Here is a 26,101-nt window from a genome sequence, read left to right as displayed (position 1 = left end):
GTACATAAATGAGATTGTAAAACTACATGGAGTGCCAGTATCAATTGTATTAGACAGAGATCCTAGGTTCACTTCTAGATTCTGGGGTAGTTTTCAGAGAGCCCTAGGAAGTAGATTGAACTTCAGCACGGCATTCCCCCTACAGACAGATGGCCAGTCTAAAAGGGTAATTCAGATATTGGAGGATATGCTACGGGCTTGTGTGATTGAGTTTGAAGGTAGTTGGGATACACACTTGCCTTTGATTGATTTTGCTTATAACAACAGCTACCAATCAAGCATTGGAATGCCTCCATATGAATCTTTATATGGCAGGAAGTGCAGAACTCCCCTATGTTGGGATAAAGTTGGTGAAAGAAAGATGATTGGGCCAGAAATTGTTCAGCAGATAGAGGAAAAGATCAGATTGATCAGAGATCGACTCAAGGCTGCATAAGACTGTCAGAAGTCCTATGTTAATATGTGGAGAAGAGATATTGAATATGCAGTGGGTGATAAGGCATTCCTCAAAGTTTCTACTTGGAAAAGGATTATGAGATTTGGCAGAAAGGGGAAACTGAGTCCTCGTTTCATCGGACCATATGAGGTACTGGAGAGAGTGAGTCCTTTGGCATATCGGTTGGCATAACTTCCAAAGCTAGAAAGGATACACAGTGTCTTCCATGTGTCCAAGTTAAGGAGGTACAGATTTAACCCATCTCATGTACTATCAGTTGAAGAGATTGAGGTAAATCCAGACCTCTTATATGAGGAAGAACCAATAGAAATTCTGGCATATGAGGTGAAGTAGCTGAGGAATAAACAGATACACCCTAGTTAAAGTGCTGTGGAACCATCATTCAAGCCAGGAAGCTACTTGAGGAACGTTAAGAGGACATGAGGAGACAGCACCTATAGCTGTTCAGAGACTAATGCCAGGTAAAATTTTGAGACGAAATTTATTTTAAGGGGGGGAGAATTGTAACACCCCTATGTTCGGTAGTGCGTTCTATGTTCCAGTGACCAGTGTTATCTGGACAGCTAGGATGCCTAGGACTACACTTAGATATGAGTGAGGAGACATAAAATAATGAAATATAAGAAAATAAAATACAAGAAAAACAAAGGAAAAATAATAGCAATGAAATCTAACCATGTTAAACGAGCTGAGAACCCTAGCGATGGGTGATTGCACCGAGAAGTTGCGCCGTGGACTGTTAACTAGCCCTGGACCGCGGGGAACCCCGAAAAATATTTTTAGGACTTAAATAAATATCTATTGAAGTATAAATACCATTAGAAATATCAAAGAAAAATTAATTAGTTAGTACAAAGAAAAGTGAGAAATCGAGAAAACGACAAAACCTAGTGTTATCGAAAAATCGGGAATGCAATCCGAACAGGGGCATTGTGGTCATTTGACACCCCGAGTTGTCTTTTGACCTAAATTTCCATTAAAAATACATGATATTACACTTGGAAAAGGTCATGGAAAATTAAATTGGTGGTACCTAATGTAAATAGCAAAAGTTAGGAGCTTAATGTGGGAATAAGGAAAGTTATGAATAAACAAACAATTATTTCTCATTTAGTGCTCCACTCACACCTAAAAAGGACCACTTAATCTTCATGTAGGACAGCAGATTCTCATCTTCCTCAAACTCCCAAGAACCAACCGAAAATGGAAAACTGAAGAACTCCATGGCCGTCCACCTTGAAGCTTCATGCAAGCTTGATCCAACCATGGAAACCTCAAGCTCCCTTCACTAAAAGTTGTCCATACACCTTGGGCAGTAGATAGGTAACAAGAAGATTAAGTTTTGGAGAGGTTTTGAAGAGTTTCCAAAGTGGTAAGTAGGTATTTTTGATGCTTGCTTCATTAAAGTTTGTGTTGATGTTATGGGTAGTTGAATTATGGAAAGATTTTTGAGGTTTGATGTTTAAGGGAGATGTGTATTTTTGACAGCCATGAAAACTCCTTAAGAACAGTTTATCCTTGCATGTAAATAGTAGATTAAAGTGTTGATGAAGTGTTTATGTGTGTAGGAATAAATTGGGTGATGTATACTAAATGTATATGTGAATGTGCACTTGACTTTAGAAGCTTGGAAAGCTAATTGAAGAATATTGCAATTCGGCAACTTGAAGTGTGGACAAAAAAAAATGTTATTTCATGGTTTGGTTTATGGAATATATTGTTGAATTATGGTACTTGTTATGGAAGCTTGTGTATGCATATAAGGGTTTGAGTTTGGACATGTAAATGAGCTAGGTTATGTGATTAAATTGTTGTAATTTGAACTTGGCAAATTCTGTACTATAAGGTGCATATTGAGTGTGATTACAAGCTGCCAAAATGACCAAAAATGTGCGGTGAAATGTGTTTATTTTATGGTACAAAACAGAAATGGCATGAATGTGTAACTTGGTCAGTGTTAAAAGTATATTTGGTATGTGATGAAGAGTGTTGCAATAGGGCAGTGTGTATTTTGAGAAAACAGTTCTTCAAAACCTGAAAATAAAGACACTCCCAATATTTTTTCCCAAGCACAACTCCATTATTCAATCTCATTTCACAAATCAACACAAGCAACTCAATACACAGTTTAAATTAAATCAAACATTAAAACCTCTCATTAAGGTAACAAAATTAATATTTACATTCATGGGATCATAAAAAATTTAGTAGTGCAAAATTTTATAAATACATAAAATTTCAAGATAACCTTATAATAATTTATATTTTATTACAATCCAAAAATATATTACAAAAGAGTTGGTACAACTGCTCAAAGTAAATTTCATACATACAATTAAAGAATTACATCAAAATCTAAATTACAAGGGTATACCTATGATATACCCAAAGATAGTCTCACTATGCCTTTTAGTAATCTTACTCAGCTGCTTTATATTTTCTTTCACCTGCAACAGCATACAAAGCTATCACTGAGTGGTGAACTCAGTGGTGTACTAACTAATAATTTGAAACTTAATACAAGTTATGCTTGACAATTCATAACAAATAAAAATTTAAAATTTCTAAATTCTTCAAAATTCATAACATTTCGAAATCAATATTTTCATTCATGCAAATTATTCATTTGAATAACATTTTGATCAAATAGTAACTATTTATCTACATTTCTTTTAAATCCCAAAACAACACAAAAATATTTTGAATCACTGACAAATTATTTATTTCAAACACAATTTATCAAACTATACATAATTTAAAGGGCGTTGCCAACAATTCACACAGTTGAACCCATGACCCAAAATTCAAATAAATGTCATGTTGTACACCACGACATTTCACACTCTCCCAATAACCGAGAATAAAAGGGAGGAACAAAGACTAGCTAGTATATATGAGTACTCATTCAAACTCTTCCCCAACTGGCAAGCCAGAGAGAAAGGAACTCGCCCCATCTAGTGGATGAGATATCTCGCTAGACAAGCTAATGAGAATTAACAACATACTTTGCCATGTCAACTGTGGTTTCAAATCATATTCAAAACAATTTCTATTTACAAAGTGTTTACAAATCATCAACATATTTAATCATCATAAATTCATGCTCAAGGTTGGCAATACATCAAACTTAAAATTTACAATCCTCAAAACCATGCAATAAACCCTTAAATGCATAAGAAAATTTACATTTAATTTATACAATTTCATTCAACAAATTAAAATCCTCAACACAACAAAATTATAAATCATAAAATAAACTTATTCAAATCAATTTAGAAGTGAAAAGTAACAAAATAGTTAGTTGTGCACAAACCTTATAAGAGTCACCTCTCGGCCTTGACTCAATGTCTCGGGTTCTTTCTCGGTATTCGTTTCCACTGAAATACACTGTTTCACAGTGTTTCAGTATCACTATTTATCATAACTCCAAAAATAATTTCAAATCTACTTATACCTAGCTTTAATATGCTAAACTTGACGTTCTTTAAAATTTGCATTTCGGGATTACTATTCATTACAATATTCAAGTCAATTTGTTGACTTTCTAAGGCTTAATAGGTATGGGAATTCCAACTGCACCCACATACCACATTTTGGTAACTAAATTTGTTGGTTTTAGTTGTTTACACAAATTATAAGTCTTTTAGGCAAATTTGCAATTTTTTAGTTTTGGTGTCTTATGTTGCACTATTCCATTGGTCATTTTTCTATTAGAATTTAGCAAAACTTTCTTCATAGAAAATGTTCCCTATTATCTTAACTTTATTCTCCTTTTTGAATCACTCCATTTGGAGTTTTTGTAGCTCAAGTTATAGCCATTTGAATCATGCCTATCGAATTGGTCTTAACTCAGATTTCTGAGCACCAAACTGGTTCTGGCAGTTTTAGGTCACCAATTTTGGGTGGCCAAATGACTTGGTTAATGGCATAATTTGGGTTTGTGTTCTTCATGAAAGTTTTAGGTCTATATCTCAGCTATCCACTGGTAAAATTTCAGGTTATTTAGACCTACCTAGCCCAAGTTATGGCCAAATGAACAAACACTATTCATTTAGTCATTTTTGTACAAGTCAGACTGCAGAAATCTAGATTTGATCAATTTTTTTACTAGGTTTTGGTTACTTTTTGGGCATGATTCCTAAATAAAAATTGTGTCATTTTGTGTCTATTTTCATTTCCAATTGGTCTCATACCAATTGGACTTGTAAATTTTTAGTTTTGATCCCTCAAAGGGACCTTGGTCCTGTTATCTGCAGCATGACCCTAAGCAACACGAATTTGCATTTGGTTCCAACACTTCTAACATACTCTAATTGGTCTCAAATGACCATTTCTCACTTCAAACCAAGTCAAAAACACCAGTTAACACATTCTAACATTTTTCTTCAATTTTTCACTTGTTCAAAACCCCAGCTACACCCAAAGTTCAACTTAATGCAATTTAAAGTATGTATAATTCACCTCAAATAACCATTTAAAACCATCAAACTCATTCATATCAAACTGTAACCCTAGCTGGATGAATTTTCTATTTGATCCCTCAACAATTATTTTGTTATGATTTTAAGTTACTTTCTAAGTTCATTAAACTAAGAACATAGAAATTGAACAAAAGAATTCAAATTTACATACTAACCTTTTTTTGGTTTTCCAATCACTAATTTTCTTCCCCTTTTTCTTCTTTCTTGCTTCTTCAATCTTCTCTTCTAGTTTTCCAAAAAAAGCATAATCATAATTTAGTGGAATTTTTGGGGGATTTATGGGGTTGATTCAAGCTTTGAAAGCTTGAATTTCATGGCCATGGAGGAAACTAAGGAGAAAAGAGAGAGAGAGGAGAGATGGACGTTTTTTTTTTTTTGAAGAAGAAGAAGAATGGATTTTTTTTTTCTTTTTCTTTTTCTTTTTGTTTTTAGTCTTATGGAAGACCATAAATCTAATTAAATAAAATTGTAATTATAGTATTTATGGCATCATGCATGATGTCGTGCATGATTTCATCTCTTTTCACTTTTTCATTTTCTTTTTATTTTTCTATTTATTTTTTCATTAGTTCTTTAATTTAATTCCATATTCCAAAATTTTCATTTCTCATATTTTATTGGATAGTTTGGTCAGGTGTCAGCTCTAGAGGTGAATTGACCAAATTGCCCCTCGCCGGTTCAATCCGGTTTGCTAGTTATTTGACATTTCTTCCAGATCCTTGACCTAATTATTTAACTTGCTTAACAATTCTTTTTCATGATTTTCTCTTTTCCACTATGTTCACAATAGTCCTAAGGACCGCGATGTCACATTTTACGGTTCGAAATTCGAGTTTAAATTGACCTCGCAGTCCTTCCCGAGAAGGTCACCCATCGCTGTGACTCTCGGCTCATTTAACATTTTATGTTCTGTTTTTCTTATTTTTACTTTTCTATCTAGTAAGCACTATTTATTTTCAATCAGGGCTTTTCTAGGTGTCTTAAACACAGTTCTAATCCTCTTATTTATCCGGACCGATACTGGTCACCGGAACAGTAACATATACCAGGCTATGCAAATAGGGGTGTTACAATTCTCTCCCCCCCCCCCCCCACTTAAAATAATTTCATCCTCGAAATTTTACCTGGTATCAGTCTCTGAACAGTTGTGGGTGCTGTCTCCTTATGTCCTATTCATGCTCCTAAGTAGCTTCCTGGCCTGAATGATGGTTCCTTAGCACTTTAACCAATACTATTTACTCATTAATTGCTCACCTCGTGTGCCAAGTTTCTTATAAGCTTCTGTCATAAGTTAGATTAAAATTCATTTCAAGTTTAGAGATAAGCAAATTTGTGTGCTAGTGGATACACTCTTTCTAGAACCTTGTATGATCCTAAAGGTGAGAACTTAATTTTACCCTTTTCTTATCAAATCTCTTGATCATTTGATGTAACCTTCAATTTAATTTAGAATATTTTAGTCTTTTCTTGCTGTTGTTTTAGCAATTATTTTCCTTTATAGTCTTTTTTTTTTAAATGACCTTGTTGGTCATATATGAACTGCTTATCTCTTTCTTGGCCATAGGTCCATAACCATTATCTTACTGTCTCCATTTATGACCAAGGCCTATGTGCCATTTTGCACTATCTTGTTTGCTTTTGTTTAACTTATTTTCTTCTTGATAAAATAGTTTGGGATCTCGTTACGCGTCTTAAGTAAGTTGTTTACCTTGGTGGTAATTCCTCATCTAGTGTTTTTTTTTTTTTCATTCAACAACTTAACTTTATTTATTTTATTCCTCAATCTTATCTTCTTCCTTAACTTGGCTATTGAGTCATGATTTAGCACCTCCTATCATCCCTAATAAATCAACATGATTTAGCACCTCCTATCATCCCTAATAAATCCACTATACTTTAATATTATTTTGATTTGGTCCTCTAACCATTCTAGTCAGCACTTAAACTAATATTCATAACGTTCTTTATTACATTCGCACCAACTATTCTAATTTTTACTTCCACAACTCTTTTATCTATCAATATTCTATAGCTTGTTTTCCGCTAGTTTGCAATCTTTACCCCTTTTTTTTTTCAATCATAAACAATTCTTTAATCTTAAGAAGGGAGTGTACTGGACTCTCCTATTTCCCATGCTATTCAAAAGTTTCACATTAATCCTAATCTAATCCTTATGATCTGCATAATAAAATTATGCTCTTCCTAAAGAATACCTGGCCAACTAGTTCCTATTGAATTACTGTTATCAGTAGAATATCATTTCTTAACTGTTTTATAAGTTATAATTGTCATCCATAGCATCCTGTCTCTTCTAGGGGAACAAAATTATATTTTGTGTATTACTAGTACACAAATAGAATACAGTTCCTTATTAAACTTTGAGCAAAAGATCCATTGCAATACCAAAACAACTACAAACCCCATATCGGAGACTGGATGACTTAGCCCTATAGGTGTTATTTTTAAATTTTTACCATGCTAAAATCTCTAGTCCCATAACAATTCTTGATGTACTGTAATTCATGCTTGGGTAAAAGAGTCTTTAACTCTCACTACCTTGCAACCACGATCTTTTGATATTCTAATTATATAGTTTTAAATCCAAAATTAGGATTTTCAATCTCAGTTCTAGTAATAAAACTCTATTCTGGTATATTTATACCAAAGCGAAAGTCATTTATAACTATTCTTATCCTTATGCACTATTGGGTAATACGTAGCTTTACACAATAAATCTCAAGTCAGTACTATAATCTGCAGCTTACAGCACAAACATCAAGAATATTGGATAGTTACTACGATACATCCCAATAGATCAAACTTTCCTATGGCTTATTTCTTTCAAATCCACTAATATCTTAAACTTATTTTGATTATGGTACTTACTGACATCTATCAACAGTAGTACTTTTACTTCCATCTAGGGCAGATATATTACTATAACTTACTTTTTGGTCCTCTTGTCTTGCCTAAGTAGGCTTACTAATTAACTTTATAATTTATCTTAGTCTAGGAGATGTCTCTCACTAGAAACTTTTCCAAAATTAATTCTATTTACGCTTATTATCGTAATTTTTATCCTAAAAGACTAATCACTAACATATCAAAATTTATCTCCATGCAAGGCAATAGCAGTAGAACATATAATTTTAGCATTAGCATATAAATAAGTAGAGCCGGAATCAAATAGTACATAATTATTCCTTTCACAAGTTAAGAACATACCGACAACTACATCTGAAGTCTCTACTTTTTCCCGTTGATGCATGGCGTTCCCTCTTTCTAATGTATTCCTCTGCTCGGGTTGGTCCATTGTGCGAGGATTACCTAAAGTGCTGTCTCTACTTCTACCTCTGCCCCTACTAATTATTAATGAGCCTCTAAAATCAGAATCTTGAACTTATTCCTCTAGTGTAGTATGTGGCATAAATCAACGTGCGCTAGTACAATCTCGGGCGAAATGTCCAATTCCACCATAATTGAAGCAGGCTCCAATGACCCTATAGCAAATACCCCCATGAAATTTTTCACAAACGTCACAGATACGGATAGAGTAGGAACTTCTGGTTCTTTGACGAATGGTTCTTGATTGCTTCCGCCCTGAAGATCTGCCTCTGTCATACTTAGGAGCTCGGGGTCCTTCAAAATCTTTTGTCTTTCCCAAATTACTACTCAAAATTTGACCGATGGGTTTCCCACTTTTCTCTTTTTCATGCTACTCTTGAGGGGGTTGGGTTTGTACTTGGGCCTGGGCTAACAGATTATCAGCCATTTGCTGAAAGAACATGGCCATCTGCTGGGCCGTTTGTGCAGTAATTTGTATAAGAAGGACTGATGCAGTTGGACCTCCAACGCTCTGCGAAACTGGGGCCTCTCCTTGTGCGTTAGCTATATTAGACTGCTCTACCATTTTATCCCCCTTGTCCATATCTATTCACAGGATTTTTTTTTTCTATTTCCTATACAACCAACACAAGGAGATTTCTCCCAATTAGTTCATATTTATGATGTAAATGTACTATATGTATGAAACATTTGAACAGTTATACTTAACGAAAAATATTTCAAATTCACAGTTCAAAATTTACTTTAAAACCTTTGCTCTGATACCACTAAAATATGTCAACCCCACTCCTCATAAGATGTAACATGCTCCTGTAGTACACCTAATGAATTACCGTACTTCGCCTACTGGTAACCCATTAAATATACTACAAGACATTTTAAAACAATTTTCGTTCATTTTTAAATTGGTGGGTGAAAATTTGTTTTTTTCAGATTTTAAAAACCTTTATTTATAGTCCAAATATAAATTAAATTTTTAAATATTTAAAATCTCTACAATTTTTAAAAAAATTTTAGTAGAGGGCCGTCTGTATTTTGAGAAAACAGTTCTTCAAAACCTGAAAATAAAGACACTCATAATATTTTTCTCAATCACAACTCCATTATTCAATCTCATTTCACAAATCAACACAAGCAACTCAATACACAGTTTAAATTAAATCAAACATTGAAACCTCTCATTAAGGTAACAAAATTAATATTTACATTCATGGGATCATAAAAAATTTAGTAGTGCAAAACTTTATAAATACATAAAATTTCAAGATAACCTTATAACAATTTGTATTTCACTACAATCCAAAAATATATTACAAAAGAGTTGTTACAACTGCTCAAAGTAAATTTCATACATACAATTACAGAATTACATCAAAATATAAAGTACAAGGGTATATTTTCTTTATATTTTCTTTCACCTGCAACAGCATACAAAGCTATCGCTGAGTGGTGAACTCAGCGGTGCACAAACTAATAATTTGAAACTTAATACAAGTTATGCTTGACAATTCATAACAAATAAAAATTAAAAATATCTAAATTCTTCAAAATTCATAACATTTAAAAATCAATATTTTCATTCATGCAAATTATTCATTTGAATAACATTTTGATCAAATAGTAACTATTTATCTACATTTCTTTTAAATCCCAAAATAATGCAAAAATATTTTGAATCACTGACAAATTATTTATTTCAAACACAATTTATCAAACTATGCTTAATTTAAAGGGCGTTGCCAACAATTCACACAGTTGAACTCATGACCCAAAATTCAAATAGATGCCGTGTTGTACACCACGAAATTTCACACTCTCCCAATAACCGAGGCTAAAAGGGAGGAACAAAGGCTAGCTAGTATATATGAGTACTCATTCAAACTCTTCCCCATCTGGCAAGCTAGAGAGAAAGGAACTCACACCATCTAGTGGAGGAGATATCTCACTAGACAAGCTAATGAGAATTAACAACATACTTTGCCATGTCAACTGTGGTTTGAAATCATATTCAAAACAATTTCTATTTACAAAGTGTTTACAAATCATCAACATATTTAATCATCATAAATTCATGCTCAAGGTTGGCAACACATCAAACTTAAAATTTACAATCCTCAAAATAATGCAATAAACCCTTAAATGCATAAGAAAATTTACATTTAATTTTTACAATTTCATTCAACAAATTAAAATCCTCAACACAAAAAAATTATAAATCATAAAATTAACTTGTTCAAATCAATTTAGAAGTGAAAAGTAACAAAATAGTTAGTTGTGCACAAACCTTATACGAGTCGCCTCTCGGCCTTAACTCGATGTCTCGGGTTCTTTCCCGGTATTCTTTTCCACTGAAACACATAGTTTCACAATGTTTCAGTATCACCATTTATCATAACTCCAAAAATAATTTCAAATCTACTTATACCTAGCTTTAATATGCTAAACTTGATATTCTTTAAAATTTGTATTTCGGAATTACTATTCATGATACTATTCAAGTCAATTTGTTGACTTTCTAAGGCTTAATAGGTATGGGAATTCCAACTTCTCCCACATACCACATTTTGGTAACTAAATTTGTTGGTTTTGGTTTTTTACTCAAATTCTATGTCTTTTAGGCAAATTTGTAAATTTTTAGTTTTGGTGTCTTATGTTGCACTATTCCGTTGGTCATTTTTCTGTTAGAATTTGGCAAAACTTTCTTCATAGGAAATTTTCTCTATTGTCTTAACTTTGTTCTCCTTTTTCAATCACTCCATTTGGAGTTTTTGTAGCTCAAGTTATAGCCATTGAATCATGGCTGCCGGATTAGACTTAACCCAGATTTCTGGGCACCAAACAGGTTCTGGCAGTTTTAGGTCACCAAATTTGGGTGGCAAAATGGCTTGGTTAATGGCATAATTTGGGTTTGTGTTCTTCATGAAAGTTTTAGGTCTATACCTCAATTGTCCACTGGTAAAATTTCAGGTTATTTAGACTTACCTAGCCCAAGTTATGGGCAAAAGAACAAATACTATTCATTTGGTCATTTTTGTACAGGTCAGACTGCAGAAATCCGGATTTGGTCAATTTGTTCACTAGGTTTTGGTCAATTTTTGGGCATGATTCCTAGATGAAAATTGTGTCATTTTGTGTCTATTTTCATTCCCAATTAGTGTCATACCAATTGGACTTGTAAATTTTTAGTTTTGGTCCCTCAAAGGGACCTTGGTCCTGCTACCTGCAACATGACCCTAAGCAACCCGAATTTGCATTTGGTTCCAACACTTCTAACATACTCCAATTGGTCTCAAATAACCATTTCTCACCTCAAACCAAGTCCAACACACCATTTAACATATTCTCACATTTTTCTTCAATTTTTCACATGTTCAAAACCCTAGCTACACCCAAAGTTCAACCTAATGCAATTTAAAGTGTGTATTTATGTTCTACACACCTAATTCACCTCAAATAACCATTTAAAACTATCAAACTCATTCATATCAAACCCTAACCCTAACTGGACGAATTTTCTATTTTGTCCCTTAATAATTATTTTGTGATGATTTTAAGTTACTTTTTAAGTTAATTAAACTAAGAACATAGAAATTGATTAAAAGAATTCAAATTTACATACTAACCTTTGTTTGGTTTTCCAATCACTAATTTTCTTCCTCTTTTTCTTCTTTCTTGCTTCTTCAATCTTCTCTTCTAGCTGGCCAAACAAATCATAATCATAATTTAGTGGAATTTTTAGGGGAGTTATGGGGTTGATTCAAGCTTTGAAAGCTTGAATTTCATGGCCATAGAGGAAACTAAGGAGAAGAGAGAGAGAGAGGAGAGATGGACGTTTTTTTGTTTTGAAGAAGAAGAATGGATTTTTTTTTCTTTTTCTTTTTCTTTTTGTTTTTAGTCTTATGGAAGACCATAAATCAAATTAAATAAATTTTTAATTAAAGTATTTATGGCATTATGCATGATGTCGTGCATGATGTCATCTATTTTCACTTTTTCATTTTCTTTTTATTTTTCTATTTATTTTTTCATTAGTTCTTTAATTTAATTCTATATTCCAAAATTTTCATTTCTCAAATTTTATTGGATAGTTAGGCCAGGTGTCAGCTCTAGGGGTGAATTGACCAAATTGCCCCTCACCGATTCAATTCGGTTTGCTAGTTATTTGATATTTCTTCCAGATCCCTGACCTAATTATTTAACCTGCTTAACAATTCTTTTTCATGATTTTCTCTTTTCCACTATGTTTGCAATAGTCCTGAGGACCGCGGCGTCACATTTTACGGTTCGAAATTTGAGTTTAAATCGACCTCGCAGTCCTTTTCGAGAAGGTCACTCATCGCTGTGACTCTTGATTCATTTAACCTTTTATGTTTTGTTTTTCTTATTTTTACTTTTCTATCTGGTAATCACTATTTATTTTCAATCAGGGCTTTTATAGGTGTCTTAAACACAGTTCTAATCCTCTTAATTATCCGGACCGATAACGGTCACCGGAATAGTAACATATACCAGGCTATGCAAATAGGGGTGTTACAGTTTTTTTACCTTTCATTTGGAAGCTCTTGAAATTCCTAGAGACTTTAGAAACAAGTTTTCTAAAGGATCTTTTCACTAAAGCTACAGGTCTTGCAATCCATACCCTTAACAATCGTAGACCATCTTGGAAGCCCAATCGCAGTCCGTCATTAAGGCCTTATTATCATCTCCTTCGGTCGCTCAAAGTCACTCCGTCATCTCAGCTATAGTAGCTCCAGAGTTCGCAGAGCATCGGTATTGATTCATCCATTGTTTTAGCTCTCTACATGTAAGTGTTTAACATGTCAATCTCTAAATATTGCTAGTTTGCATTCATGACATGAGTATTCTTAAGGTGCCTTGTCACACTGAGTTTTCAGAATAGGGTCGTATCAAGTTTGACTTATGTCATAAATGTTATCTTTGGCCTCCTATCATTTGCAAATCTTATAGTTATCATTACATTTAATTCTTTTTAATTTGTATGAGTGAAAGCTCGAGTTGCTAACACTCTGTAATTGCCGTTAAGGGGTATGGATAAAAGTGACGACTTGGAAATTTTCAATTTGAGTAAATAAGCAAAATAATTAGGAAAATAGATGTATTCTAGATTGATGTAAAAGGTTCGGATGAGTTGTGAGGTCGAAAACTGAGATTAGCCCGAGCAGATAAGTTATGAGATTAAAATAAAGTCAAGGCAATCCCGGACGATAAACTATAAAATCAAAAAATCAAGATGAACTCGGCTTACAAGACACAAAACCCAAAATAAACAAGTTTGGACAATAAGTTATGGGTGTGGAAACAAAGGAGTTCGGATAGCATAGAGATCGAGGAATTACGTGGAAGATTGAAAAAGAGTTTCAGATCAACATTCATGACTTTTAAATTCACTTTTCAAAACAGGGAGTTCAGAAGAGAGTCCTTTCTTGTAATTTCTATAGTTTTATATTTTACAAAGTGTTCGATGTCAAATCTGGGAATTAGAAGATAGTTCTTTCCTAGATTCTCTTAGCCAAAATTCTAATAAATATGTTTTAAGAGATTGGGAGAGAGTTCTTTCCTGGATTCTCTTAGCCAAAATTATAATAAAAATGTTTTAAGAGATCAGGAGAGAATCCTTTCCTGAATTCACTTAGCTAAAGTTCTAATAAAAATGTTTTAAGAAATCGAGAGAGAGTCCCTTCCCGAATTATCTTAGTTAAAGTTCTAATAAAAATGTTTTAAGAGATCGGGAGAGAGTCATTTCTTGAATTCTCTTAGCCAAAATTTCTAATAAAAATTTTTTAAGAAATCGGGAAAAAGTCCTTTACTGCATTCTCTTAGCCAAAATTTCTAATAAAACAGTTTTAAGAGATCGGAAGAGAGTCTTTTCTTGAATTCTCTTAGCTAAAGTTCTAATAAAAATGTTTTAAGAGATCGGGAGAGAGTCCTTACTTGAATTCTCTTATCTAAAGTTCTAATAAAAAATATTTTAAGAGATCGAGAGAAAGTCCTTTCCTGAATTCTCTTATCTAAAGTTCTAATAAAAATAGTTTAAAAGATCAAGAGAGAGTCCTTTCCTGAATTCTCTTAGCCAAAGTTCTAATAAAAATATTTTAAGTGATCGAGAGAGAGTCCTTTCCTGAATTCTCTTAGCTGAAGTTTTAATAAAATGTTTTGAGAGATCGGGAGAGAGTCCTTTCTCGAATTCCCTTGGCCAAATTTCTAATAAAGATGTTTTGTATAAATTCGGGAAGATCAGGAGAGAGTCCTTTCCTTTCAAGCCCCGATACTTTCATTATAAAATTCATCATATATTCTAAACAATGGGTCTGCAGGAGAGTCCTTCCAAAGAATCCCAAATCTTATATTGAGGCCCGATGGAGAGTCCTCCTCAAGGCCCTCATATTTATATTATTAAGGTAAAGTTCTTCCTTCAGTTCGGCTTAATCAAAATATCAAATGTTCCTCACATCAAAAACAGGGACCAACATCATAATACTAATCCCAAAATTATCGATCTTAAATTATAAAGAGCACATCGTTAAATCTGCTTACTCTCATTGAGGGACGAGGTGGGGAGGTGGGGTGCCTAACACTTTCCCCACCCATGAACGAATCCTGAACTTAGAATCTCTATTTTTGAAGTGGTTTTATAAATTTCTAAATTTAAAATTTTACAAATGGTTTTCTTTAATTTCCCTTAAAATTAAAGTGGTGACTCCTCATTTTTTCTGCTTCAGTGAGAATCATCCAGCGACTACAAAACCCTTGCGACAAGCCTAATTTCATTTCTGGCTTTAAAAGCTTGCCCACTGGCCTTGTGCTTGACATGACAGTTGTATACAGGGTAAACATATGGTTGTCTAACTAGTATACTCCAATGTATCCAGCCTTTATAGTCTGTTATAGTTACTTGGACACTGATATGATTTTAAAAAGACTGAAAATGAAATAAATGCATAGATAAGATTCGGATAATAAATTGATTCCAAAGTTAAATAAACCTGTAAAGACTTAGAATTTATGAAATTTGCCTATAATTATTATTTTTCTTATTTAGTTACTTTTCTTTAAAGTTATGCACCGCTAAGCAATTCGCTTAGCGCATTTATTTTTCCATCGCGTAGGCACTGGAGACCAGCAGTAGCCGCAGCAGTAGTGCCCTGATCGAGATTGACCAAATTTACTAGTGTCTACTAGTCACCTTAGTAGTTTATATTTTGTTGGTAGGGCCCATGTAACAGATTTTGTATTTTGGTTTATTGTACATAAACATCATGTAATTACATTTTGAGATTGTAAATGAAATTGTAAATTATTGTGTATAAAATTTTATATGAATGATTATGAGTAAATTATATGAATGTTTGATGGCATAACATGACATGGAAAAATATGAATGGAATATGATTATGTTAACAGGTAAATATTGGAACTGTAACGATCGGGAACCAGCCACTAGAGGAATTGTCCGCTTTGGCCATAAGCCTCACGGTTTTGTCCCATAGGTGGAATGGAGAACTTCCCTGGAGGTCACCCATCCCAGGATTTCTCTCAAACGAGCACGTTTAACCCTGGAGTTCTTCCAACTCTCCAGGCCATTCCACCAAAAGGCGCCTCTAGTGATTAGTTCCCCCATCTTATATATCATTACTTTTGAGCCCAAGACCATCTCCATGCTTTGCCGATGTGGGATTTGCCTAAGGGACCTTTACATTTGTGGTATCAGAGCCGCTCCGCGTGCAACCTTGAACGATGGTGGGGCAAACCTCAGCGAGGACGCTGAGTCCCATAAGGGGGGTGAATTGTAACACCCTAGGCAAATCCCACATCGACAAAACACGGGAGAGATGCTGGGTTCATAAGATGGAGGTTCCTAACCCCTATTGACACGTTTTAAAACCGTGAGGGCTTCAGCCCAGAGTGGACAATATCACTAGTGGGTCGGGCCGTTACATTGAACACAAATAATTAGTAATTGCCAAATAGTTAATTATAAAGAAGAAAAACATAACACAAAAAGTTAAATGAGCCGGGAGTCACAGCAATGGGTGACCTTCTCAAGAATGACTGCGAGGTCAATCTAAACTCAAATTTCGAACCGTAAAATGTGACGCCATGGTCCTTAGGACTATTGCGAACATAGTGGAAAAGAGAAAATCATGAAAAAGAATTGTTAAGCAGGTCAAATAATTAGGTCAAGGATCCAGAAGAAATATCGAATAATTTGCAAACCGGATTGAACCAGCGATGGGCAATTTGGTCAATTCACTCTTAGAGCTGACTCCTAACCTAACTGTCCACTAAATTAGAGAAATGAATATTTGGGGATCAAGAATTAAATTAAAGAATCAAGGAAAAAGAAAAGAAAAAAAAATAAGATTAATGACATCACCCCATGACATGAGCATGACCTCATAAATAAATAACCATTTAATTTATTTATTTGATTAAGTCAAACAAAGGATAAAACTAAATTTCAAAAGTTAATCTTCTCCATTGTTTCCCATCACTTTCCTCTCTCATATCTCTCTCTCATTTTCTCTTCATTTCCACCATTTTTGGACTTAGAAAGCTTAATTTTCTCTAGTTTCTTCCCATAAATTTCTTAAACTCCAACACAAAATCACACTCTTAGACCTAGATACATCACTTGGGAATAAAACGGAAGAAAGGAATCAAAGATTTGAGAAGAAGAAATTTTGTCCAACAAGGTTAGTAATCTAAACTTGAAAATTTATAGTTAAATGATTATGTTCTAGTTTAATTAACTTAGAAACTGTGTAAAATCAAACAAAAATAATTATTGAGGGACCAAACATGAAATTCATCAAGCTAGGGTTAGGGTTTGATATGAATGAGTTTGATGATTTTGAATGGTTATTTGAGGTGAATTAGGTGTGTAGATCATGAATGTACACTTTGAAATGCATTAAATTGAACTTTGTGTGTAGCTAGAGTTTTGAATGTGTGAAAAATTGAAGAAAATTTTGAGAATTAGCCAAATGATGCTATTAAACTTATTTGAGTTGAGAAATGGTCAATTGTAACCATTTGTGGTATGTGTGAATTGTTGGAAGCAAGTTCCAATTCAGATTGGTGAGGGTCAATCTATTGTCTGCTTGACTTAGGTCCTTTTCATGGACCAAAACTGGAAATTTACCAACCCAATTGGTGTGAGGCCAATTGGGAATGAAATTAGACACAAAATGGCACATTTTTCATTTATGAATCATGCCCATAAAATGACCATAACTTGTGAACAATTAGGCCAAATCCGGAATTGGGCAAACTGACCTGTACAAAAATGACCAAATGAATAGTAGTTACGTAAATGACTATAACTTGGTCTTGGAAGGTCCAAATGACCTGAATTTTATACTGATAGAAAGCTGAGACATAGCCCTACAACTTTAATGAAGAAAAAAAACCTAAATTTTGACCATAACCTATTTGAAAATCCACCTGCAATCAACCCACAAAAATTATCAAAATCCAGAATTTACCCAGAATTCTGGGTAACACCAAATCCGGCCAGCCATATTGAAATGGCCATAACTAGGGCTACTGTCACACCCTACTCCTCGTAAGATGTAACATGCTCCCGTAGTACACCTAATGAATTACCGTACTTCGCCTAGCAGTACTCATTAAATATACTACAAGGGATTTTAAAACAATTTTTGTTCATTTTTAAATTGGTGGGTAATTTTTTTTTTAGATTTTAAAAACCTTTATTTAAAGTCCAAACATAAATTAAATTTTTAGATATTTAAAATCTCTACAATTTTTACAAAAATTTTGGTAGAGTGCCATCTGTATTTTGAGAAAACAGTTCTTTAAAACCTGAAAATAAAGACACTCCCAATATTTTTCTCAATCACAACTCCATTTTTCAATCTCATTTCACAAATCAACACAAGCAACTCAATACACAGTTTAAATTAAATCAAACATTGAAACCTCTCATTAAGGTAACAAAATTAATATTTACATTCATGGGATCATAAAAAATTTAGTAATGCAAAATTTTATAAATACATAAAATCTCAAGATAACCTTATAATAATTTGTATTTCATTACAATCCAAAAATATATTATAAAAGAGTTAGTACAACTGCTCAAAGTAAATTTCATACATACAATTACAAAACTACATCAAAATCTAAAGTACAAGGGTATACCTATGATATACTCGAAGATAGTCTCACTATGCCTTTCAGTAATCTCGCTCAGCTGCTTTATATTTTCTTTCACCTGCAACAGTATACAAAGCTATCGCTGAGTGGTGAACTCAGTGGTGCACAAACTAATAATTTAAAACTTAATACAAATTATTCTTAACAATTCATGACAAATAAAAATTTAAAATTTCTAAATTCTTCAAAATCCATGACATTCAAAAATCAATATTTCTCATTTATGCAAATTATTCATTTAAATAACGTTTTGATCAAATAGTAACTATTTATCTTCATTTCTTTTAATTCCCGAAATAATACAAAAATATTTTGAATCACTGACAAATTATTTATTTCAACCACAATTTATCAAACTATGCATAATTTGAAGGGCGTTGCCAACAATTCACACAGTTGAACCCATGACCCAAAATTCAAATAGATGCCGTGTTGTGCACCATGACATTTCACACTCTCCGAATAACTGAGGCTAAAAGGGAGGAACAAGGACTAGCTAGTATATATGAGTACTCATTCAAACTCTTCCCCAGCTGGCAAGCTAAAGAGGAAGGAACTTGCCCCATCTAGTGGAGGAGATATCTCACTAGACAAGCTAATGAGAATTCACAACATATTTTGCCATGTCAACGGTAGTTTCAAATCATATTCAAAACAATTTCTATTTATAAAGTGTTTACAAATCATCAACATATTTAATCATCATAAATTCATGCTCAAGGTTGGCAACACATTAAACTTAAAATTTATAATCGTCAAAACCATGCAATAAATCCTTAAATGCATAAAAAAAATTTACATTTAATTTATACAATTTCATTCAACAAATTAAAATCCTTAACATAACAAAATTATAAATCATAAAATAAACTTGTTCAAATCAATTTAGAAGTGAAAAAGTAACAAAATAGTTAGTTGTGCACAAACCTTATACAAGTAACCTCTTGGCCTTGACTCGATGTCTCGGGTTCTTTCCCGGTATTCTTTTCCACTGAAACACACAGTTTCACAGTGTTTCAGTATTACCATTTATCATAACTCCAAAAATAAATTCAAATATACTTATACCTAGCTTTAATATGCTAAACTTGATGTTCTTTAAAATTTGTATTTCGAGGTTACTATTCATGATACTATTCAAGTCAATTTGTTACTTTCTAAGGCTTAATAGGTATGGGAATTCCAACTTCACCCACATACCACATTTTGGTAACTAAATTTGTTGGTTTTAGTTGTTTACTCAAATTCTAAGTCTTTTAGGCAAATTCACAAATTTTCAATTTTGGTGTCTTATGTTGCACTATTCCATTGGTCATTTTTCTGTTAAAATTTGGCAAAACTTTCTTCATAGAAAATGTTCCCTATTGTCTTAAATTTATTCTTCTTTTTGAATCACTCCATTTGGAGTTTTGTAGCTTATGTTATAGCCATTTGAATCATGGTTGCCGGATTGGACTTAACCCAGATTTCTGGGCACCAAACTGGTTCTGGCAGTTTTAGGTCGCCAAATTTGGGTGGCCAAATGACTTGGTTAATGGCATAATTTGTGCTTGTGTTCTTCATGAAAGTTTTAGGTCTATATCTCAGCTGTCCATTGGTAAAATTTCAGGTCATTTAGACTTGCCTAGCCCATGTTATGGCCAAATGAACAAATACTTTTCATTTAATCATTTTTGTACATATCAAATTGGAGAAATCCGGATTTGGTCAATTTGTTCACTAGGTTTTGGTCACTTTTTGGGCATGATTCCAAAATGAAAAATGTGTCATTTTGTGTCTAAAAGGGACCTAGGTCAAGCTGCCAGAATATGAATCCTAACTAATCCGAATTGCACTTTGGTTCTATCAATTCAAACACACCACAAATGATTCCAAATGACCATTTCAACCCTAAATTAGGTTTCAATACATCAATTACAAATTTTCTCTAAATTTTTCCCCAAACCCTAAATGCCAAAAACCCTAATTTACAAAATTTCTTTAACTAATGCAATTAAAATTCATAATCAACCTTTATACACCTAATTTAACTTAACTACCACTTCAATTCTATCAAATTCATGAAATATCAATATTCCTTAATGCTGTCAGAATTTCTCTTTGGTCCCCATAATAGTTTTCTTTTGATTTTTAAGTTGATTTCTAGTTTAATTGAGCTAAACACAAAAATAAAAAACTAAAATTTTCAACTTAAATTACTAACCTCAACTTGGATGTCCAATTCTTCAATTCTCTTCTTTTCCTTTTCTTTGTTTCTTCAATCTTTTTTTCTAATTGAGATAGTAAGCTTTTATGGAAAATTTTGGGGGAATTTAGGGTTATGTGTATGGAAAATCAAGCTTGAATCAAGCTTTAATGGTGATCTTTCATGGAGGTTTGAGAGAAAATTAAGAAAGGGAGAGAGAGCTACGACTAAGGGTGGAAGACCCCTATTTTTCTTTTAACTTTTGTTATTTTTTTTTGTGTATTTATCTATTAAAATTGACTTGGTCAAAAAACTAATTAATTAGAATTTATTTACCCCATCATGCTTATGTCACTTTGGGTGATGTCATTATTCTTTTTTTTTCCTTTTTTTTTCTTCTTTCTTATTTTTTTTAATGTAATTATTTGGCTATTTTACTTGGTCAAAAAGGTTAGAAAATTAAAATTAATTTTGACATCATATATGATGTCATCATATGATGTAATAAGTCCCATTTTTATTCTTTTTCTTTTTCTTTAATTTTTCAATAGTTCTTTAATTAAATTTTCAATTCCGAAATTTTCGTTTCTTCGATTTTATTGGACAATTAGGTCAGGAATCACCTCTAGGGGTGAATTGACCAAATTTCCCCTCGCCGGTCTGATCCGGTTTGCAAGTTATTCGATATTTCTTCCGAATCCCTGACCTAAATATTTGACCTGCTTAAAAATTCATTTTTTTTTTATTTTCTCTTTTTCACTGTGTTCACAATAGTCCTAAGGACCACAACGTCACATTTTATGGTTCGAAATTTGAGCTTAAATCGACCTCGCTGTCTTTCCTGGGAAGGTCACCCATCGCTGTGACTCTCGGCTCATTTAACCTTTTATGTTATGTTTTCTTATTTTTACTTTTCTATCTAGTAATCACTATTTATTTTCAATCAGGGCTTTTCTAGGTGTCTTAAACACAGTTTTAATCCTCTTAATTATCCGGACCGATACCGGTCACCAGAATAGTAACATATACCAGGCTATGCAAATAGGGGTGTTACAGCTACAAAACTCCAAATGGAGTGATTCAAAAAGGGAAATAAATTTTAGACAATAAGGAACAACTTATATGAAGAAAACTTAGCCAAATTATCACAGCAACATGACCAATAGAACAGTGCAAAATAGGGCACCAATCTGAAATTTTAGAATGTCACCTAAGAGACTTAAGATTTGAGGAAAACAACCAAAACCAACAAGTTAGGTAACCAAAATGTAGGATGTGGGTGAAATTGAAATTTCCATACCTATTAAGCATTAGAAAGTCAACAAATTGACTTGAATAGTGTCGTGAATAGTAACCCCAAAATGCAAAATTCAAAGAATGTTAATTTAAGTACATTAGAGTTAGAAATAAATAGATGTGAAATTATTATGAATTTTATTATCAGTTATGTTACTGAAACACTGTGAAATTGTGTGTTTCAATTGAAAAGAATACCAGGAAAGAACCCGAGGCATCGAGTCAAGGCCAAGAGGCGACTTGCATAAGGTTTTTGCACAACATAGAAATTTCTATAAATTTTCTCCTGCAAATTGTTTTGAATGAATTATGATATTAAATTGTGACTTAATTGTATTGAAATATTTATTATGCTTTTGACTTAAATTATTGAAAGTTTAGTTGTATGTGTTTGAAATGGCAATAAATGTTTAGTAAATTGCTAAGACAGTTTTAAAACCACAGTGTCATGCCCATATATTTGAATGCCTCACTAGCATGACTAGTGGGGGAAATTAGTTTTGAATTTTGATTCCTTCTCTGGCTGAAGTGTTGAGGTGTGTGCTAGTAGCAGAAGAAATTTGAATGGGTACCCATATATTTGAGCTCGCTAGCCTTGTGATTTCTCATAAGCCTTTGGCTATTGAGATGAGTATTGTTTCGAATGGTATGATATAACTGTGTGTTTTTATGAAATTGATTTAACACTTCTTAAATGAAATTGTTTGGACAAAAAAATATATAAATCATGTTTTGTATCTGTTTTTCATATTCAATTCAATATTTGAATAAATGTGATTTGAATTATGTATAAATGTTATTTTAGTATGTTGTGCACCGCTGAGTCATAGTACTCAGCGATGGCTATTATTGCTGTCGTAGATATAGAGACAAGAGAAGCAGCAGAGTGAGCTGCTGAGGATCTTGGAGCCACATTTCCTGAAGTTTTATCGGGTATAATTTTATACCCTGAACGTAATGTTTATATTTGTGTATGTAACCGTATGTAGATGTATAAATTGACTTTGAGCAGTCGTATAAAGTTTGTAATAATATTATTTTGGATTTACTAATGTAAAGTGATTGATAAATGTAATTTTTTTTTACTTTAATGAAAAATGAATGGAAATATTGAGTACTATTTTGATGACAATTGAGTTGTGAATTATTGCTTTGAATTTTGGAGTTTGAGAAATGATATTGAGTTGTGTTGAAGTAGTAGTGAGTTTGATGAAAAAGAATTATTAGAAGTGTTTTTTATAGGTTTTTGAAGAACTGTTTTCTTAAAATATAAATGGCACTTTGCTGAAATTTTTCCAAAATTCGCGTAAAATAAAATAGACAAAAATTTGAACTAGTTTTTAAACTTTATTTAAATGTAAGAAAATACTCACCACTTTCAAAAAATAAGAAAAAGGTTTTAAAATCCCTTGTAGGGTACTTAATGAGTTATAGGTAGGTGAAGTTCGGTAGTTCATCAGGTATTCTACGGGATCATGTTATGCCTTACAGAGGGGTAAGGTGTGACATATTTTAGTGGTATCAGAGCAAATTTTTGAAGTATGTTTTGACTTGTGAATTTGTGTCTTTTCTTTGATAAGTACAACTACTCAATGTCCTTATTTGTTACATACAGTTGTCGACACCATATTTTGGCCGATCCCCAGAATCAATAAACTTCGAAACCGATCCCTAGCATTAAGTCTCTCCTTGCCATCTAACCACGGTTCCGATCTCTCTTCACAGAAAGTTGAGTCAATGCTAAGTCCTCATATCAGTCAAAGCCTTATCGGTCTCTCAAATCATTCACCGATCTCTCAAGCCCATTTTCAAATATCCTGACCAGTTAACTACATTCTCGATCTCTCTTGTCAGACGAAATTGAACTAACACTAGAACCTTGCTGCCAGTATTCATGGTCGACCTCCCTTTTAAAAGTTTAGGAATAATCGAGCTAAGCTTCTAATTCGGTTTAATGAAGATCCCGATCTTAGATGTTCAAGCCAAATTTTCAATTAAGTTCTGTTTAACGTTGGTTCCTTACCAATCTCATGCATATTGTGTTTTCCGATCTCTCACACTTAGGATAATAATCGCTTCCAGTTATTTCAATATACTCAGACAAACAAGGGTTTAGAAATTTTCCAATCACAACCATTCATCGAACAAAAAGGCATTCTATTTCATTTCATTGCAAAATTTGTACAAGTTATTCAGCTGGGGGATCACCCCCAGCCTGATCTACATTTCGCTCATCCTCTCCCTCCTCTTCACTATCCTCACCCTCGCCCCCGGGAGCCAGGTCGGCCATCCAAGAGAAGTCCTCTTCTGGGTAACGCTTCTGGAGTTCGGCCAAGAGGTCCTTGTGAGCATTCACATAGGCACCAGCTATCCCTGTCACCATTTCTTCGTCTTTCGCCTTAAGCTCCTCGATAAGTTGAGCGACCTGAGAAGCTTCATTGGCCTGGAGCGCCCGGACTTCCCCGAGAGCACGATCCCTTTCAGCCAGAACATGATTCTGTTTGGCCAGCCTGTCTTCATAGAACTTCGCCCGCCCCTCAACTTGAGATATGTAATCCTGAGCGGATGCGAGTTGGGATCGAAGGGAAGTCACTTCCTGATTCTTCTTCTCGACCTCCTTGCCCAGGCGATGAGCCTTTTCCCGAACTATGGTCTGGTTCACCAGACACTCCACGTTCAGGCTCATAGATCGAGTTAAGATATCGTCAAGGCTGTCCGGGTATAGCCTGTCCCGATCCTCCCGAAGGCAGATGGAAGACCCCAAGACTTTGGCAAAACCGGGGTTCTCCCGAACAGTCCGGTTACTCTTCAGGGACTCGATCAATGTTTGAGCGCCACGAGAAGAGGCTCTCACAGAAGATTGAGAAGGATCCCTTTCTGTGCTTAGAGCAACTAGAGGAGGTGGAGGCGGCTCTTCCTGTTGAGGAGGAGATCGGACAGCTTCAGTGATCGGCGGCCCCGAAGGTCGAGGCGGGTCCCCTTGTACCTCCCTAGGTTCATGACCGGGTGTTCGAAGCATTTCTGAACGCTTCATCTCCTTTATTTTCCGGGAGATCTCTCTTTCATTCTTCTGCTTCCTGGAACCCTCATCACCCGCCATACCTGCACAAAGAAGAGGTCAGTGAGATCGCTAAGGTCCTGAGATCTGAGATGTAGAAAATACCGATCTTGAGTCAGAGAGCGGAAGTTCGCGATCTTGGCCGGTGAGCAGCTGTATGGTCCAATGGTGCAGCTCGGCAGTCACCGCATCTAAACAGGTATACTTTTGAGTGGCAGCCTGATTCTTCAAATCCATCACTATTAAGCTTTCCTCCTGGTTCAGGGTAATGCGCTTCGGAAGCAAGGGCCCCTGGTGCCACCAGCTACGGGGGAAGTCCTCAAAGCAGGTCGGATTTTTGCTCCTCAGAATAAAGAAGCGGTTCTTCCAATTTTTAAAAGAGGAGGGCAGATCGGTGAAGAACCTGCAATGAGGCTTCGCCTGAAAGAACCAGTGCTCGTCGTCCTTTCAGCGAGTTAGCCTGTGTAGTTCGGCGAACACCTTAGCCGTAGGTCTGATTCCCTTAGCTCGGCATAGGCCTCGGAAGGCTACTAAGATTCGCCACGAGTTAGGGTGAACTTGAGCAATGCACACTCGGTGAAGTTTTAGGACCTCCTTGAAGAAGTCATCCAGAGGGAACCGAAGACCGGCCTTTAACTGTTCCTCGTATACCATAACCATGTCATTCTCTTCAAAGAAGTGATCGGCTCGATGATCGCCGTGACACCGGATAAGTTCATACGAATCAGGACGAATATTGTACTCCTGGCTAAACGATTGCAGATCGGATTCTTGCAAGATCGATGGCAGCTCGTCCATAGGGAGATTCTCCCTCCCTGAAGAAGGTGCGTGCCTTGATGGTCCGATCCGCCCCCGAGCTGGAACGGAGACCCTAGGAGGTTCTTGTTGAACGCTTGGCCCGACTACCTCTTCTTCATCAGACGACCACGAGAATTGAATGGAAGGAGGGCTCATCGCTCTCTGACCTTCGGCGCCGCTCATTTTCAAAGGAAATAAAGAATTTAAACTAAAAAGAAGATCAAAGCCCTTACCGGAGTCTGATCGGCGTCGGAAGAACTTGAGAAAACGAGAGAACTTTG

This window comes from Hevea brasiliensis, chromosome 7 (assembly GCF_030052815.1).
Source record: "Hevea brasiliensis isolate MT/VB/25A 57/8 chromosome 7, ASM3005281v1, whole genome shotgun sequence".
NCBI classification, from domain to species: domain Eukaryota; kingdom Viridiplantae; phylum Streptophyta; class Magnoliopsida; order Malpighiales; family Euphorbiaceae; genus Hevea; species Hevea brasiliensis.
Note: the sequence above shows the minus strand (reverse complement) of the source record.